At 57.7% G+C, this 17,004-nt stretch overlaps 1 protein-coding gene across 8 annotated transcripts in view; it reads right to left on the bottom strand.

Moving 5' to 3' along the window:
- The window catches only part of ZMIZ1 (zinc finger MIZ-type containing 1), a 257,806-nt gene that overhangs the window by 150,936 nt on the left and 89,866 nt on the right, over positions 1 to 17,004 (bottom strand). For 5 of the 8 annotated variants that reach the window (XM_064269791.1, XM_064269785.1, XM_064269792.1 and 2 more), the window contains one exon: positions 11,054 to 11,135. The exons of 2 other annotated variants lie outside the window; for them this stretch is intronic. The gene's annotated coding sequence lies outside the window, so the exon portion shown is untranslated. Of the gene's footprint in view, positions 1 to 11,049; positions 11,136 to 17,004 lie in introns of all 8 variants that reach the window. One more of the 8 variants, XM_064269786.1, reaches the window with a different exon arrangement.

Genomic DNA, 17,004 nt, shown 5'->3' with positions numbered 1-17,004 from the left:
ACTCTGCTCCAGTCTGCCTCCTCCAGGAAGCCTTCCCTGACCCCTCACTCCACAAGAACTTCTCCGCCTTGATCCCACACACCTTCAGCTGTTTGTGTTCCCCGCAGTTGAGTCTTGGCCTTCCCCTAGGCTGTAAGCTCAATGAGGGCTGGCCTGGGGTCTTCCGCCTCTTCGCGCCCCCAAGAGCTGAGCACAGACCCTGCATACAGTAGGCACTTAGTGAAGACTGAGACCTTACTGACTGCTGATGGAGCGTGCAGGGAGAAGGAACTGACGTGTGCAAAGGCACTGAGGTGGGCCCTTGAGGGAGAAGGAACTGACGTGTGCAAAGGCACTGAGGTGGGTCCCTGAGGCAGACAAGTGGCTCCTGTATCAGCACCTGCTGTGAGGGGAAGGCTGGGCTGGGGCTCCCAGCCCTAAAGGACAGCACCACCTGCGCGGGTCCTACACTCAAGTGGGCTGTGCAATCATGAGGCTGGCAGTCAGGGGGCTGTGGTCCCTCTTCTGAGTGGCAGCCCAGCCTGGCCCCTGCGATCCAGCCCTGACTTTATCCCAGGTGGGGGTCAAGGCCCCAGAGGTGAATAATCCCTTCTTTGTTGCCTGCCAGGGCCCTGCCCCCTCAAAGCAGGGCTCATTAGGACAGGGCCGGCTTTTCCACCTCTGCTTCTGAACTCCCCTGAGCCCCAGTGAGTGGAAAACAGGAGGCAGCCAGGGAGAGGGAGGCCTTTTCACTTCTGAACATGCTGCTCTTTGCAGGGATATTCCTGGAAACGGTCCAAGGGGCTGCCCTGGCCGGGTGGGAGGACCGAGAAACTGGGAGGGGCTGTTGATTTAGGTTGACAGTGTGAGTCAAAGAAGGGGCCAGCGTTGGAGAGCAGGCAGCCCGGCCCCGTCCTGAAATGGCCTGTCTTTTCCCAGAGGCTCCAGGGGCTGGTTGAAGGCTTGGGCCTGGAGGGGCTGTCTGTCCCTGATGGACCGCCCAAGCAGAGCCGCTGCGGCATGAAGAGGTGGAAGGAGGCCAGGCCTCCAGCCAAGAGGCCTGGGCTCCAGGCCTGGCTCCCCACTGTCTCCCTGAGAGCCCTGGCAAGGCACCATTCCATCCTGGGCCTTGGTTTCCCCGCCTGTAACAAGAAGGGGCCATGCAGGGCCAACCTCCAGCTCTGACACTCCCGGCTTCCATATATGTAAACTAATAAGGTCCTAGGCCCCTCACAGACCCCATTCCTCTTCCTCACTCCCCACCCCACCTTCCTCACTGGCTGCAGCTTAGGGGCCCACCTCAGCTTGCAGATATGACCCTCAGATTGGAGAGGACTTGGCCGATGTCTGCTGAGTCTAGAGGGTCCTGGGCAGGCCCAGGGGAGCTGCCACTAAATGGCAACCACGCTAGGAAGTGACCTTGCTGAATGACCCTGGGACTTCGGGGCTGGCAAGTGGCAGCTGACCCAAACGCCCTATGGCCAGAGGGACTGGGGCTGCAACCCACACATCTGCCTCCAGGAACCTGGAGGAGACACCAGGGATCCTTTGTCTGGCTGTCATGGGTTTTAAGAGCAGAAATTGCCCCCGTAGATCATCTGAATGCCTGGTTTATCAGTGTGAACACTGAGTCACAGAGACACGGGTGTGCCCGAGGTCACCCAGCAAGGCTGTGACGCTGTTCAGGTGTCCTGCCTCTAGGGCCAGCTCTCCTTTGCAGGTACCAGTGTGTCCTAGCCTGGCCTGGTCACAGGTATGACCTAGGGCATCTGTTGAAAATTCAGAGCCCTGTGTTTAACTCCAGACCTGCAGAACCAGACTTCAGAAGAGGGGCCTGAGAATCTGCATTTCCATAAGCATCCCAGGCAGCCTGTGTGTGCTGGCACGTGTGAGGAACGCTGCGTCTCAACCTTCAAGTATCACCCTGAAAGCGGGATGCTTGAAAGCCAAGGGGCAAGGAGTGATGCGTGAGGACACGCTAGCAGGAGCAAAGAGTGCTGGCACTGTGCAGCTACCACGCACCCCCTCCTCCCAGCACCCCTCAGGCGGACGGCCACCTCCCCACTTCACAGATGAGGAAGCAGAGGGCAGGCAAAGATGAAGTGACTTGCCCTGACTCACAGCTGCTGGTAAATGGCAGAGCAGGAACGTGGACCTAAAACTGTCCCCTGCAAGGACTACAAGGCAGGAGGGGACAGGAGAGCTGGTAACAGGGAACCCAAGGTTGAGAAAGGAGAGTGTTGACATGTCGTGGGGTTGTTAAACAATGTCATAAAACAATATGTGTACCAACTGTTCAATGAGAAACTAGTTTGCTCTGTAAACCTTCACCTAAAGTACAAAAAAAAAAGAAAAAACAAAACAAAAAACAAAACCGTTCGTCTCCCAAACCCATGCACTGCCCACATGCTCTCTGCCTTCTTTGTCTCCCTGGGGTTAATGAGCAGGATTGTGGGGGGTGCGTTCTACAGCAACGGGTGTGATCAAGCAGCTGCTGGAGGAGTCCCTTCAGGTGTGAGATGACCTTTGTCAGCACTCCTGGAGTGGTGACAGGGATGGTCGAACTGGCGAGGGAGGCAAGGACTCCGTTGTGCGTTTTCTTCACACACAGAAAACAGTTCCAGGTTATTTACAGCTTCTAGGTCATCGAGGGGGCAATGGTGGGTCAGTGGTAGGATTCTCCCCTTCCATATGGGGACCTGGGTTTGATTCCCAGCCAATGCACCCCGTGCGGAGCGACCACCCATCTGTCCTGGGGGCTTGTGCATTGCTGTGATGCTGGACGGATTTTAGTGATGCTTCGCTTCTAGACTAAGACTAGGAAGAAAGGCCTGGAGATACACTTCCAAAACTCGACCAACAAAAACCCCATAGATCATAACGGTCCAATCCACAACTGATCACGGGGATGGCACAGGACTGGGCAGCATTTCGCTCCATTGCAAATGGGGTTGCCACGAGTCGGGGGCTGACTTGACAGCAGCTAACAACAACAACAACAGGCCATTATAGTTCTCTTAGCTGCCCTGGAGATGCTGGGCAGAAGACAGCTGGGGTTCCTGCCTGAGAGGATGTCCATGCGGGGGAGGGCATTGGCTCCCCAGGCTGTGACGGGGGTCTGACTGGGGCTAGCCAGAGGCCACACCGTGAGGATGACACACTAGTTAGACTGTCCCACCGAGCAGGGTGTAGGCCAGACAGTGATGGTGCCATGGGGACATTCCACGGAGGTTATGAAGCAGAGATGCCCCCACAGACTCTGAAAGAGGCCCCCAAAGATACCTCAGGGAGGCAGTGGAGGGTCCCAAACAGCTGTGAGGCAAGATGTGCTGCTTCTAAAGGTGAAACTGAAGAGGGGGCGGGAAGCACTTAATGGGAAAGACAGACGGGAGGGAAACGCTCAGAGACTACAGACTCCTTCACTCCCCACTACCCAGAGCACAGCGCGAGGGCGGGCTGGTGCTCCCCGGCCAGCTCTCAGGGGCCTGTACGGTCTCGTAATCCGGGCGCTTGGGGGCGTCCTCTGGGCCACGGGCAGCCCAGCAGCCAGGATGCACTGACATCTGTAGGCACCACACGGGGGTCCCTCCTCTTCCCCTCTCCCCGACTGGCTGCAGCCCAGGACTGAGAAGCCTGACAAGTGGACCTGATGCCAGGGAGCTGGGCTGAGATGGCACACACAGGCCATGCAGCACACACTCCCCCACTCACCACAGGGTCTCTCACAGTGCTAGCACACAAACTCAGGATCCTTAACACAGCCCTCCAAGCACAGAGAGAACTGGCAATACAGGGTAAAATGTGCTGGCCAACCTGGGAGGGAGCTGAGGACACACAGGCTGGGTGCTTGCTGGCTTCCTGCTCCTATTTGGCTGTGGTGTGCCAGGAACTGTGCTGGGGACCTGGTGCAGAGCCCTTCCTGAGCCTTTGAGGTACTTCCCATTTAGTGGGGGAGCTGGCAGGTGGCTGGCTTGGAGGAGCAAAGGAAATGCCATGGAGTATGGGGGCTGCAGGAGGGGATGGCTGTGTTTCACTGAGCTGGGGCAAGTGAGGAGCAGTGTGAGCCCAGCACAGACTCCCCACCCCAGCTGCAGACGAGCCCAGGCCTGAGCCTTCTGTGACTTCCTGCACACTGCCTGGGCAGAGGCAAATGAGAGGCAGAGTGTAAGTGAGGCGTGCAGCTAAGTGAGCTGGAGGGAGCATGCTGGGTAACAAAGGGGAAAATCGGCTGGGGTGAGGGCTCTGGAGGGGCTGTTCCCTGCCAGCCTAGCTCCTGAGAACAATCCCCTGCTGCCCCCTCCTGCCTTTGAGTCAACCCCTGCCCCTGGCATCCTCCACCCTGTGGGAAACCTCTAGGGCGACTTGGACACACTCTTTGGGCACCTCTGTCGTGCTGATGGGGAGGGTAGGGTGGAGGCTGGGGTGTCCTCCCTTCCTGGGAGGGCCGGCTGCGTGCTCGCTGTCAGGAGGTGGGCAGGATGAGGGCCAGGACCGACCACACAGGGACAGCTTTGATTGGGAGCTGTAGGGATTGGGTGGGGAAGGCCCAGAATACTGGAACCAGGAGTGGGGGGATGCTGGTGGAGCCCTGGGAGAGAGTCAGTTGCCTGGGTTCCAGCCGGGGCCCTGCCTGCCTCAGTCTATCTCTGTGACCGCTGAGGGTGCCTCAGCTCCTTTCTCTGAACTGCAGGACAGCAGCCCAGCCTGGCCTGTGGACAGTGTATCCAATCTGCAAGCTCTCCTTTGCAATCATTCCTTCCCCAGGCCTCAGTTTCCCTGCCTGCAAAATGAGGAACTCGGGCTGTCCAAGCCTGCACTGCCCAATTCGGTACACATGAACCCCACGTGGCTACTGAGCACTTGAAACTGCAGTGTGAGATAAAACACATGCCAGATTTCAAAGACTGGGTGCGAAAAAAAGAACGTGAAATATCTCATTGGTAATTTTCTTATTGATGACATGTTAAAATGATAACATATTGGGCATACTAGGTTAAATAAAATATAATATTGTAATTAATTTCATCTGTTTCTTCTTACTTATTTTAATGTGGCTACTAAAAAATTTAAAATTATATACGTCACTCGCATTCTATTTCTATTGGACAGCTCTTGCCTAAGCCCTTTCCCACTTCCAAGTCTTGGGAAGCTCTAAAACTTGGTAAAGCAAGGGCAGAGAGGCTTCAGGGGAGCAGGCCCAGGTTGGGAAGAAGGGCTGTGGGTCAGAGGCCCGAGGGTGGGGATCAGATGTCTCAGGCTGATGCATCCCAACCTCCCTCACTAGTGAGGCAGATGGACCCAGGCTGGACTCCATGCACACATGGGCAGACACAGCAGCTTCTGGAATGGCCTGGAAGTCACAGGTGGCCACGGTGGGCAGGAGACTGCCCTCTGCCAGGCCAGGCTTGGCCCAGAACCTCCCCCTCAAACACAAGCTCCCACAGAGGCTCGGTACACGAATGAAACAGCACAGAGCTGCCCTGGCTGAAGGGTGGGCTGGGAGCCCTTGGCCACCCCAGCTGCCTGCATCTGCTCCGTGCCCCCTAAGAGCCCCGCAGACCTTGGCTAGCCCAGAGCCCACCCTAGAACCCAGAGCCCAGGGCCAGTGAAGCTGATGCTTCCCTGGGGCAATTCTTGGCCTTGAGTACTGCACGCTCAAGGGGTGCTTGAAGCATCTCTGGTGGGGTGTGCTGCTAGGGGCTGGAAGGGCCGAGAGAGGTGAGTGTGGGTCCTGCCCCCCAGGGCAGACCAGCTGTGGTGGATGCAGGCGTGCCGGCCGTGGAGTCTCTGGGTTTGCTTCAGCTCATGTCTCCTCGCTATTATGAGACCTGGGCCTGGTATTGTCCCCTCTGACCCCAATGACTCCATCTATAAAATGGACAGATACCTACATGGGTCGGTGGGCAGCTGCGGGAGCGGGGTGTGAGGAATCAACAGGCCTCCCCATTCTCTGCTCTTCCTGTTCCACTCAGGGGTCTCACAGTGGAGACTGCAGCCAGGACACACACATGGGCCACAAGTAATGAGGGGGCAGACTGAGGAGCACCTTACAGGGCAGAGACGTAGGGGAGAGGGACGACATGGCCAGGAGCCCTGAGAGGTGGTGGCTGTGGGGCTCAGAAGGCATTGTTCGAGGCCAGTTTGAAGAGGATCAGATACCCATCAATGGTGGGAGTGGGAGGCTCCGAGGCAGGAGGGGCTGCTGGAGCAAAGAGGCAGCTGTGGGAACAAAGTATGACAGAGAGGGGAGCGGGTGGCTGCAGAGCCTCAGCCAGGCACCATAAAGGCTGGTTTGGGCTGTGGCTGCGAAAGGAGGCTGGGGCCATGTGAAAGAGGCCTCGAATGCCAAGCCGAGCTGGCTCGGTAGACAGCGGGTGCTGCTAGGAAGATGAGCTGACCAGGCCGAGTGAGGGGGGGTCCCTGAGGGTGCTCAGGGGAGTGCATGGGGGGTCCACGAGGCACGTTATAGGCCAGGAGCCCCTCCAGGCCAGGGTTCTCCAGGAGCTCCCTCGAGCTCACTCTCCCCTGAGGGAGAGGAAAATTTATTTATTCATGAGCACAGGTTCCCGCCAGGCAGCCCACTCCTGCACACCTCACTTCTAATTATAGCAGGAATTTCATTAATGCAGGAGGGAAAGCTAGGTTTCCAGCCTCCCACCCCAGCCCGTCTGCCCCGTCAGTGGACACTGGGCCCCGCTCGCGCCCCTGCTCCAGCTGGCCAGCAGCCCTCCTGCCCTGGGTGGCATAGGGGCAGCCATAGGGCCAGGACCTTGGCTGCAGCTCTTTGAGTCAGGGAGAGTGGCCTCCTTCTGGAAGAATCTGCAAGGATGGGACGGGCCTGTACCTAGCCCCTGGCCACACACAGTGGGAGCCTCCAAGGTCCCCACCTTGGATATAGCCACAGAGCAGGCAGGAGGGGCAGTGTGCTGAGGAGAGCTGGATAAACAAGCCAAGGTGGGAGCTGCTGAGCCCTGGCAGCGACAGAGGCGATGACACAGAGCAGGCCTGCAGCCGGGACACCTGGCACAGGCTGTCTCTGATGGAAAAGAGAGTGAGGGGAGGAGGTCTGGGCTTAAAGAGAAACTCCAGAAAGAGGCTTCAAGGGGGTGGGGACATGACAGGACAGGGAGAAGGTGGCCAAGCAGCCGAGAAAAGTGGGGCTGCAGGTGTGAGAGGCCTGCAACCTTGGGGGATCACCCTCTGACTCCTGAGGGTGGCCAGGCTTGGGGGGCTGGGCAGAAAGGAGAAGGTGCACGCTCAGAGCCAGATGGGGACAGAGGTGGAGAAGGGACCATCACACACATAGGAAGGTGGGCACAGAAAGAGACAGAGAAAGCGTGTGTGCACCAGAGAACCCCCTGCCAAGACAGAACCCAGACACACGCACACACACTCATGAACACACATGTGCACACACACACAAACACATATGAATGCCGACACACAAAGGCACACACATATGCACATGGGCATACACACAGCTGCATGCTCCTTCTCCCCTTGCTCCCGAAGCCCAGAGCCTCCCCAAACCCCACTCAGGCCAGGACGCACTGCCCACCCTGGGCTCTGGGTGGGGATCCCTGGCACACAGTAGGGCCCAGAGGGAGTGAGGCTCTGAGGAGAGACTGGGCTTTGCTGAGGCCACTTGGGCAGGGGAGGGGGCAGGAAAACCCACCCCTGTCTGCAGCCCCTCCCACAGGACCCCAGCCCATACCCCAGGGTGGCAACAGGAGTTGTCAAGGTCACATGAACATGACCAGCAGGTGAGGACTGGGCCTGAGGTCCCCTGACTCCCAGACGTGGACTGTCTGTCCCCCACACCCCCTGATCCCAGCCCGATTTTAGCCCCAGCCTGCCTGGTATAAGGAGCTTGGCTCTGACCCTGACCTGCTCAGGCTCTGATGCCACGCCATAGGCCAGGTCAAGGTGGGCAGCATGGACAATCTTCCTCCTCTGCGGCCTCCAAGAGCCACCCCTGGAGGCCTCTGGGAAGGGGCTACCCTCTGCCACTTGTCTCCCCAGTCTTCACCCTGGAGAACCTCCTGCCTCCCAGCCTCAGGGGGCTCTGAGCCCCGTAATGGGCTGCCTGAGTGCCCTGCATAGCCACACCCCAGCTTGCACACTTGTTAGTGACAAGGAGCTCACTACCTTCCCAGGAGGCAGCCTTTTTGTCTCCGGACAGCTGAGACTCTGGGAAAGCTGACCTTAAAGATGCCAGAGAGATAGCGTTGTTGCCACCGAGGGGCCTGAGCTCCACTGGCTGTAGTCCCTGGGGCAAGGCTGTCCTTTAATTGTTAGTTTGGAAAGTGACAGAACAGGCCTATCACCCTGCTGCCACTCCAAACTACAAGAGAACTAGAGGAACAAAGACCTGTGGCCAGTACCACTTCCTGACCAATGATCACCATGACACTCACTCACACATTCACTTACTCAAGTAAAAAATGTCACCTGGGCAAGGACAGTGTGCAGGCCCTGGGATGTGGTCCTGAACGAGCATTATCATTTAATACCTTTCCTTGTCTAACACTTGCCCCTCACCCATTTTACAGGGGGCAAAGCTGAGGCCAGAGTGAGGCAGCCATTTGCTCAAAGTCGTACAGGGAGCTGATGGCAAAGATGCAATCCAAACCCAGGGGCCGTGTCTCTCAGCCAAGGGCAGAACCCCACGCAGGCTGCTGTAGGCTCTGACGCCCTGCCCTCGCGAAGCTGCCAGTCTGGGAAGAAAGGGAGAAGGCGGACATCGCACGTTGGCCGTCCCCACCCCAGCATCTCTAGGACACTGCCGTATTGATTACCACCCCGCCTCGGAGTGCTTTCCTTTTCTTTTTCCACGAAGCCTTTCTGTTCCCCACTTTTTTTTTTTTTTTTTTAAGAATAAACTCCAAGCTGCTCCTATGATTAATCACCAGCTGCCTAATGCTCCGCCACTGGCAATTTCTGGAAAGGGAATGAATTACCTTGAAAAACATCCGAAGAGAGAACCCACCGTGAAGGAGAATTTCAAAGGTTACCTCACAATTAGCAGCGGGTTCCCTGGCCTTATCGAGTTGCCGGCAGGCCCTACTGCAGAGGGGCAGGTGCCAGCCTTGGGGGCCACCCTCTTGCTCCTAGTGCCATGGTTGGAGGGCTGGGCAAAGGCTACGAGGCCCAGATGAGCTCATCTCCTGAACACCTACCACTGAACCTCGGTTCAAATCCCCGCTCTGCCACTTACCAGCTCTGTGGGTTTCATAACCACTTTGAGCCTGTTGTCTTAGCTGGAGAAGATTGTGGGGAGAAATACTGTATGTGAGGAGCGTAGCATCGCTACGAGTCGGAATCAACTTGACGGCAATGGGTTTGGTTTTTGGTTTAGTGCCTGGCACACAGCAGGCTCTCAGCAAACTGTAACATTTAAAAACATTCAGTGTTTCTAACCATACTTCTCACCATCCCCGTCAGTCTGTGGTGCTGTGGTGGAAGGCATGTTGCTGTGATGTTGGAAGCTATGCCACCTGCGTTTCACCTGCCAGCAGAGCCACACAGGGTGGACAGGCTTCATCAGAACTTCCAGACTAAAACAGACTAGAGAGAAAGGCCTGGTGATCGATGTCTGAAAATTAGCCAAGGAAAACCCTAAGAACCACAACAGAATATTGTCTGAGACAGTGCTAGAAGCTGAGCCCCCTGGGTTGGAAGGCACTCAAAACACACAGTGGCTGCAGCGACGGACTCGGGCACGCCAACAATCATCATGATGTTGCAGCACCAGGCGACACTTTGTTTTGTCGTACACTAGAGTGCCATGAGTTGGAGCCGACTGGATGGCAACTAACAACGACAACAATAACACTACTTGAGCCTCGTCATGCCCTGCCAGCAATGTGTAATTTTTCCCGTTTTCAGATGAGAAAATGGATTCTAGAGAAGTGAAGGAACTTGACCAAGGTTACCGAGCTGATTAGCAGGAAGGAGGGTCAGGCTCTGCTCCCAGGGAGGGCATTCCAGAGTCCGACGGAAGCCTGGAGAGTCCTTCCTCAGAGCTTGCCCAGCCTACTTCTAGGCTCCCTGGGGGCACTAAGGCTGGGGGGTGAGGAGAAGCTGAGGGAAAGGGGGGCTTTCATGACAGGAGAAGACAGCTCTCCCCCCCGTCAAGCCCTAGCGCCTGATGTCTTGGGGAAAAGGGCCCTGGCCCAAGCGTGAGCATCTCCGGGCTGGAGCCGTGGAGTCAAAAGGGATTACTCAGGTTAAGCCCTGACTCAGGGCCAAGTGTGTCCAGTCCCTGAAATGCCACTCCTGACCAGATGCTGGTGACCTGGCCTGAGGCCACACCTGGGACACTTGGCCTCAGGGCCTCTGGTGCTAGCTGCTCTCAGGAGCTCCTGGGGGCCAAGCCCCTCATCAGGCCAAGTGGCCAACTGGTGCCCATCCTGGCACTGGTCGGCCCTTGGGCTGGTGGGTGGGAGCCGAGGTCCCTGCCTCTTTGATGATGACCACTGACATGTCCCGAATTCAAAGCCACGGGGCAGGCACTGGCAGAGTGCACTCCCTCACACGGCTGTGGGAGGTGGGCGCTGGGATTACCATCCTGGTATACAGATGGGTAAACGGAAGCCCAGGTCACAGTGAGCAGGTGCTGGAGCCGGGCAGCCTGACCCAGAGCCGTGTGGGCGTGCAGTGTGTCCACCTGCAAGTGGGTTTGCCAGCACGGAGGTGTGGGGCAGCTGCAGCTCTGACTCTAGGGAACAGGCCTCTCTCCTCAGCCAGGCCTCTCCTGGAGGGGTCGCCACGCTTCCCAGCACACGAGTCCCACACCACAGGGTATGGAAGCAAGCCTGGCCCTCCCCCAGAACACATTCCCCTCCCAAGCGGCCACTCCAGAGAAAGACCAGGCCAAAGAGGCCCCTGGATGTGTGGTGTGGGGGCTTACGAGGTCTCAGGGGGACTGCCCGGGCCCAATCTACCCAAGGGCTGAGGCCCAAGTCCACGGCACAGTGTGCTGGGGTCGGTATCCAACCTCGCACTCAGGTCACACTGCCCCTTCCTCACGCACCAGGGCCCAGCCACCTCTGCAGCCCAGCCACGCACCTACCTCAGTGATCCAGCAATCACCAGTGTCCAATGCAGCCGGTCAGCAGCTCGTGGCCCCTCTGCCTCACACCAGCTCCATCCTCCTGCAACGGGAAGTGGGGAATCAGTGGCTCGGGGCGGGGGGGGGCCTGGCACTTGCCCACGCTGCCATAGCCTTCCGCCCGCTGGAGGGCACATCGTCCCCATTTGACAGGTGGACCGTGAGGCAAGGGGCATGACTAGGGGGTGCCCTAACACCCCACCATTATAGCTGTGTGACTAGGGATACACTCCTAGCCTCTCTGGGCTTCAGTTTCCTCTTCTGTCAAAATGGAACCATGGTATCTCTCAGGGCCACTGGGGGAACTCTAGGAAATATGGTGACAAAGGACACCTGGGTGGTACAAATGCTTAAGGCACTCAGCTGCTAACCTAAAGGTTGGAGATTCAAGTCCACTCAGGTTCCTCAGAAGAAAGGCCTGCTGACCTACTTCTGAGATATCAGCCATTGGAAACCCTACGGAGCACAGTTCTACTCTGACACACAGGGGGTCCCCAAGAGCTGGGGTTTCCTTGATGGCAACTAGGTTTTTTTACAGTGCCAAAGGTACTCAGCATTCGCTTATTCACTCAACAAACATTTAATGAGCACCAGGGGCTGTGAACAGGATAGTGTCCCCTGCCCTCGTGGGGACTCAAGCAGTGAGCAAGGAATTACACAATGCGTAATTAAAAGCGGCACCCGCCAGAAAGAACGAGTACAAGGGACAGAGCGTAGACTGAAGGTTGAGGGTGGGCTCTCTGGGGAAATGACGTTGAAGCAGGCCAAGATGAGAGAAAGGCATTTGGTCAGAGGGAACAGCACATGCAGAGCCTCCAAGACAAGAAGAACCCGGCACAGTGGAGGACTTGGGAGCAGGCTGGTATGGAGGGTGCAGTAAGCAAGGGAGGGAGGGAGTGGGGGTGTGTGAGCCCCAGCTGGAGAGGGGGGACAGTCATCAGGAGGGGTCTGAGCAGCTGAGGGACGGGACCCTATCTCCAAGTAAAGAAGTGCTTGGGAGGGACAGGAAAGGAGGCAGGGAGGTCAGTGGGGAGGCTGCTGTAGGGGTGCAGGTGGGAGGCTGTGGAGCTCGGAGCAGAGGGTGAGAGGGGAGGGGGAAGGCAAGGATGCCTTTCTTCGGCTTGGGCTTGGGGCACGGTTATCACTGTTTGGTGGGTTTCCGATGGCCCAACTCCTCAGTGGCCCACCCTCAAGCCCATGGAGCCCCAGTGGGAATCCGGGAATGTCAGCTGCTGGGCTTCTTCAGAGTCCCAGCTGCAGGCTGGGAGCTGCAGAGCCCTGAATTTGAGTCCCAGTGATGAAGGCCACTTGCTGTGTGGCTCTGGGCAGTTGCTATGCCCCCCTGCACCTCCGCATCCTCACAGCAGCAGGGCCGAGGGCCACTCAGAGTGAGATCTGTGGCCAACACGTGGTGAGAAGCACTGTGTGTGCCATTTAAACAGGGGAGGGCCCTGGGCCCAGGCCCCACTTCACCACGGGCGGTGGGAAGGGGCTCCTGGGGGGAGAAACAAGAGCCCTGTGGCTTCATCAAGAGGCACTGAGGCCTGGCATTTAAAATGTAGGGTCAGAAATGAAAACGATTTGGTTCAAATCCTGGACTTGCCCTCTGACCAAGGGTATGCCTTGGGCAAGTTTTGAAACCTCCCAGTGCCTCAGTTTTCTCATCTGTAAATGGTGAAAATGAGGGGTCTCTCTCAGATCATATCAGGTAAGGCACATGGTGCCAGACATGTGGTTAGCATTCTGTGCTTGGAAGCTGAGACTTGACTTACTTTGCAGGGGGAGGCACTAAGCTCCCAAAGCCAGGCCTGGGGCCCCATCCAGCCATGGGTGAGAGAACAGCTCTGTGCCCTGACCCTTGGCTCTGGGCTCCAGCAGCCCCCAAACTCTGCCCACCATGAGGACACAAAGAGCCTTTGGACTCTCCCACTTCACAGGGCAGGAAACTGAGGCCCTGACAGGGGCAGCGACTGCCCCATTCCCTGTGTCACACAGTAGGTCAGTGGCAGGGGAAGAACTGGGCAGCTCCTGCTTCCCCACTGCCCATAGCTCACGCCTTTTCCAAAGGCAAGCTGGCTGGCAGACCCACTGACAAGGGGCAAATAATTATTTTGACAGTTGAGACAGAAGCCAGAGCCAGAAAGCCCTTGCCCATTCAGTGAACATCATCGTGCTCCAAGGAGTGACGTCTGCTGTCCTGCCTATGGGGTGTTCCTGCTCATGGTGGACATGTGTGCCTCGTCTCCTCCAGCCGCTCCAGCCCCTGAGTGTAGGGCCTGTGCAAAGGGGCAAACAGGCCAGAGAAGGCAGAGGACCTGTCCAAGGTCACACAGCGATAGGTGGTGGTACCAAGATTCAAACGCAGGCTACAGCTGGGGACTGACTCCCCTTTCCAGAGTCTGCACTGGACCCCCACCTGGAAAGGGGGAGGGAGGAGGCTCACATTTACTGAGTCCATATTACACGTTAATGTTTGGGGCATTTCCTTTCACCCTCAGTGAAACCCTGTGAGGTAGACGCTTGCCTCCTCTATTTACACACAAGGCCCAGAGAGGTTCTGTAGCCTCCTGAGATCACACAGCTAAAATGGAGCTAAGGGCAGGAAGGGATATGAACACAGCCAGCAGGGAGCCCAAACCCTCCCCAGTCACAGGAGGTGTGCAGCGGCCCTGATGGCCTGGGTGTCCAGGGCCCTTGCCACCAGGCTGGACACCTTTCCCAAGGATCCCTGCTGTCTGCATAGACTGGGCGGGGGGTCAGGAACCCAGACCCCAGGTGGGGCTGTGAATGCAGAGGCAATCTCCTGCACCTCACCCCCCATCTGCACCCTGCCCCACCTGGCCCTGCTGGTGCCCTTAGGTAGGGTACATGGCCTGGGTGGGCTTGGTGGCCTGGTGAGGCCAGGGAGAGAGAAGGCAGGAGGCCAGGTGTTTCTTTGGCTGCCCCCAGCCCGACCTCACCACCCGTTCAACAGCACAAATCTGGAGGGGACTGTTCTTTGCTTTAAAAGGTACTCAGCTCCACCGAGGGACATGCAGCCCGGGCCTCAGGGGGGCCCTCCTAGCTCCCCATGGAGCAGGAATCCCCAGGGTCTGAGGACTCTCCTCCCCAGGGGAGGGCCCTGATTGCAGACTACGATGTCAGAAAGGGGCTGTGCGTGTGAGTCGGACTCGGGTCCTGGCCCGTGGGTGGTCAGACCTGGGCCAGTGTCTAGGTGGCTCAAGGGTCGGGGGACGGGTTCCCCAGGAAGCCTCCCCTCAGGCCTGGCAACACTGACCCAGCCCGCCACAAGAAAGGTCTTCGTGGGCAGGTGGAGCCACCATGTGGAGCAGGACACAACCCCAATTAGGGTGTCATTCAGGCTGACCCCCTCACTTTCTTAATGGGGAACCTGGCCCAGTGCTCAGTGGGACTCTGAGGGGAGCCCTCCCGACTCCCAGGCTCTGTGTCTTCCTGCCTGGGTTCCAGCTCCCCTGCTGCTCCCCAGAGGATTTGAGGCATCCTTGTGACAATACCAGCCCCCTATGGGCCCTGCTCCACAGATGGCAAGGCGCTTCACTTGCTGCGAGGTCTGGGACCCCTCGGGAGGAAAGGCAGTAAAGGGGGCGCATTACGCAGAACACAACATGGAGGAGAATGGGGTTGCCAGGACGTCACAGCTGGAGAGTGGCAAGGCTGGGCCTTGGACATGGCAGAGGTCATACAGGGTGGAGATTGTCCTAGGACCCAGACAGGTTGCCCCATCCTGCCCACTCCTGGGATCCTGAGAGGACCTGGATAGGGCTTGGGTGGAGACAGCTGCGGAATAGATCTGGGGCTATGTCTGGTCTGGAGAGAGTGGCAGCCAATCCAGGATTCCTGAGGGCAGAGATGCCCACACCCCAGGGTGTCCAGCATGCAGGGCACCGTGAAGGCTCCGTTCCTGTGGCTCTGGGCCTATGGCTACATGACTGGGTGTCCTCCACAGCTGCTGAGGGTTGGGAGCCCACATTCTGGTTGGGCCTTGGCCAGCCCTCAATGGTGAGGTCAGAGGGCAAGGGTGCTTAGAGCTGCGTTTGAATCCCTGACTTGCCATTTATTGCTGGGGAAACTTGAGCAAGTCACTCAGCCTCTCTGAGGGCCCCGTCTCCTCTTTAAATAGGGACTAATCACCCCTCCGTGGTCTCTAGGTGGTGCGAAAGGTTTGCTCTTGGCTTTTAACCAAAAGGCTGGCAGTTTGAACCCTGCCAGTGGCACCATGGAACAAAGGCCTGGTGATCTGCTTCCATAAAAGATTACAGCCAAGAAAACCCTGTGGAGTTCAGTTCTACTCTGTAACACATGGGGTCACCGTGAGTCAGGGTCAACTCAATGGCAATGGGTTTTGCTTTTTTTTTGGTTCATCGCTCCTCCAGCTATCTACCCACCAGAGGAGGCTCAAGGCTAATCTTGCAGACCTGGACGTTGGCCATTGGTCAGAGCACTGACCTGCGCGGGGAGAGGGGGTCAGATGGCCCCAGTGTGGTCTGCTTGGGCAGGGGGCCATGCCAATGTCAAACACGGGGACCCCTCGTGCTCCTGGTGACAAGCAGCGTTTAGCAAGGCATCGGGTGTGTACACACGCTGTCAGAGGCCAGAAAAGGGTGCCTATAAAAGTTTGGAGAAGGGGTCATTGCTCAAGGCCGAAAGTGGCCAAGCAGGATGCAGACTCATCGTCCTGCGGTTCCCAGCACACCTGTCTCGTTGCTGCTCCACTGCCAAACTGATTCACGCCACACGACACTTGGCGCCTGGGAGCTGGCTGGGCAGCTGCTCCTAACCCCACTTTACAGATGGGCCAAATATCTACGGGGCCCAGGGCCCGGGGCACCATCTCTGGCCCTGCACAGGCAGGGGAGCCTCAGACCAGCTCTCAGACTCTCTGGGGTGACACAGGTTCCACCACCTTGGAGATCCACCCAGGCACGTGTCCCCTCACCCGACCCTGGGAACGGCTCCTCGTCTTCCCTGGCGGGACAGAGCTGGCTCCAAAAGCGAGGCAAATATTTACCACGATGGTTATCCAGGCCTGGCGGCCGCCTGCCTCCCACATTCCTGGAATGCATGTTCCCTGACCTCACCAGGCTGGGGGGTGGGGTGGAATCCAGACACGGGGCAACAGCCAGACCAGGGGCCCGGGCCTAGGTGGGGGCCAGCACCCGCCGCCCAGGAGGACAGCACAGCCTTGGATTGCCCTCCAGCTGCTCACCCACTAGGGGAGGCTCCAGGCTGGTTTGTAGAGCTGGATGCTGACCAGAGCACCACCTACCCACAGGCCGCTGGAGTGTGGGGGGGTGGGGATGGATAGTGCAGGGGCCACGCCGACATCACCTGAGCCTGTCGTTCAGGGCCTCGTCACCAGGCCTCACCTTGGCTCACACACACTTGGCCCGTTGTGCCCAAACAAACCCAGCGGATTTTCCCACCTGTCACGCCCCCTCTTCAACAATGTCAGCAGCTCTCACTACCTCATCCCATGACAATCCTGCCACCAGGAGGCTGCAATGTCCCCACTTTACAGATGAAGAAACAGCTTGGCAGAGACAGACCACTGCAGAGGTGACAGAGCACAAAGTGGTACAGTGTGAGCTGCCTCACTCTAAACTCATGCCCACCTCCTCCAGGCTGCCTTCCCTGATAGCCCCAAGTGGTCTTTCCCTTCCCTCAACTCCCAGCACACCTTGAGGTGTTTCTTCTTTTCTCCTTGTATAATTAAAATTGGGTGCATAGCTATCTCTTCAGCTGTGAGGTCCCTGAGGACAGGGACCTTGACACACTCAACCCAGGCCCAGCAGAGCTGAGCCCAGGGACAAGGGAAGGCCTGAGCACCCTGAGTCTTTTTACCAAAGAGCAGTAATTGCAGTTGGCCTCAACGTGGTCCTTAGAGATTTGCT

This window comes from Loxodonta africana, chromosome 16, assembly GCF_030014295.1.
Source record: "Loxodonta africana isolate mLoxAfr1 chromosome 16, mLoxAfr1.hap2, whole genome shotgun sequence".
NCBI classification, from domain to species: domain Eukaryota; kingdom Metazoa; phylum Chordata; class Mammalia; order Proboscidea; family Elephantidae; genus Loxodonta; species Loxodonta africana.
The sequence above is the reverse complement of the archived record's forward strand: the minus strand, read 5'-3'. Positions and strand labels throughout refer to the sequence as shown.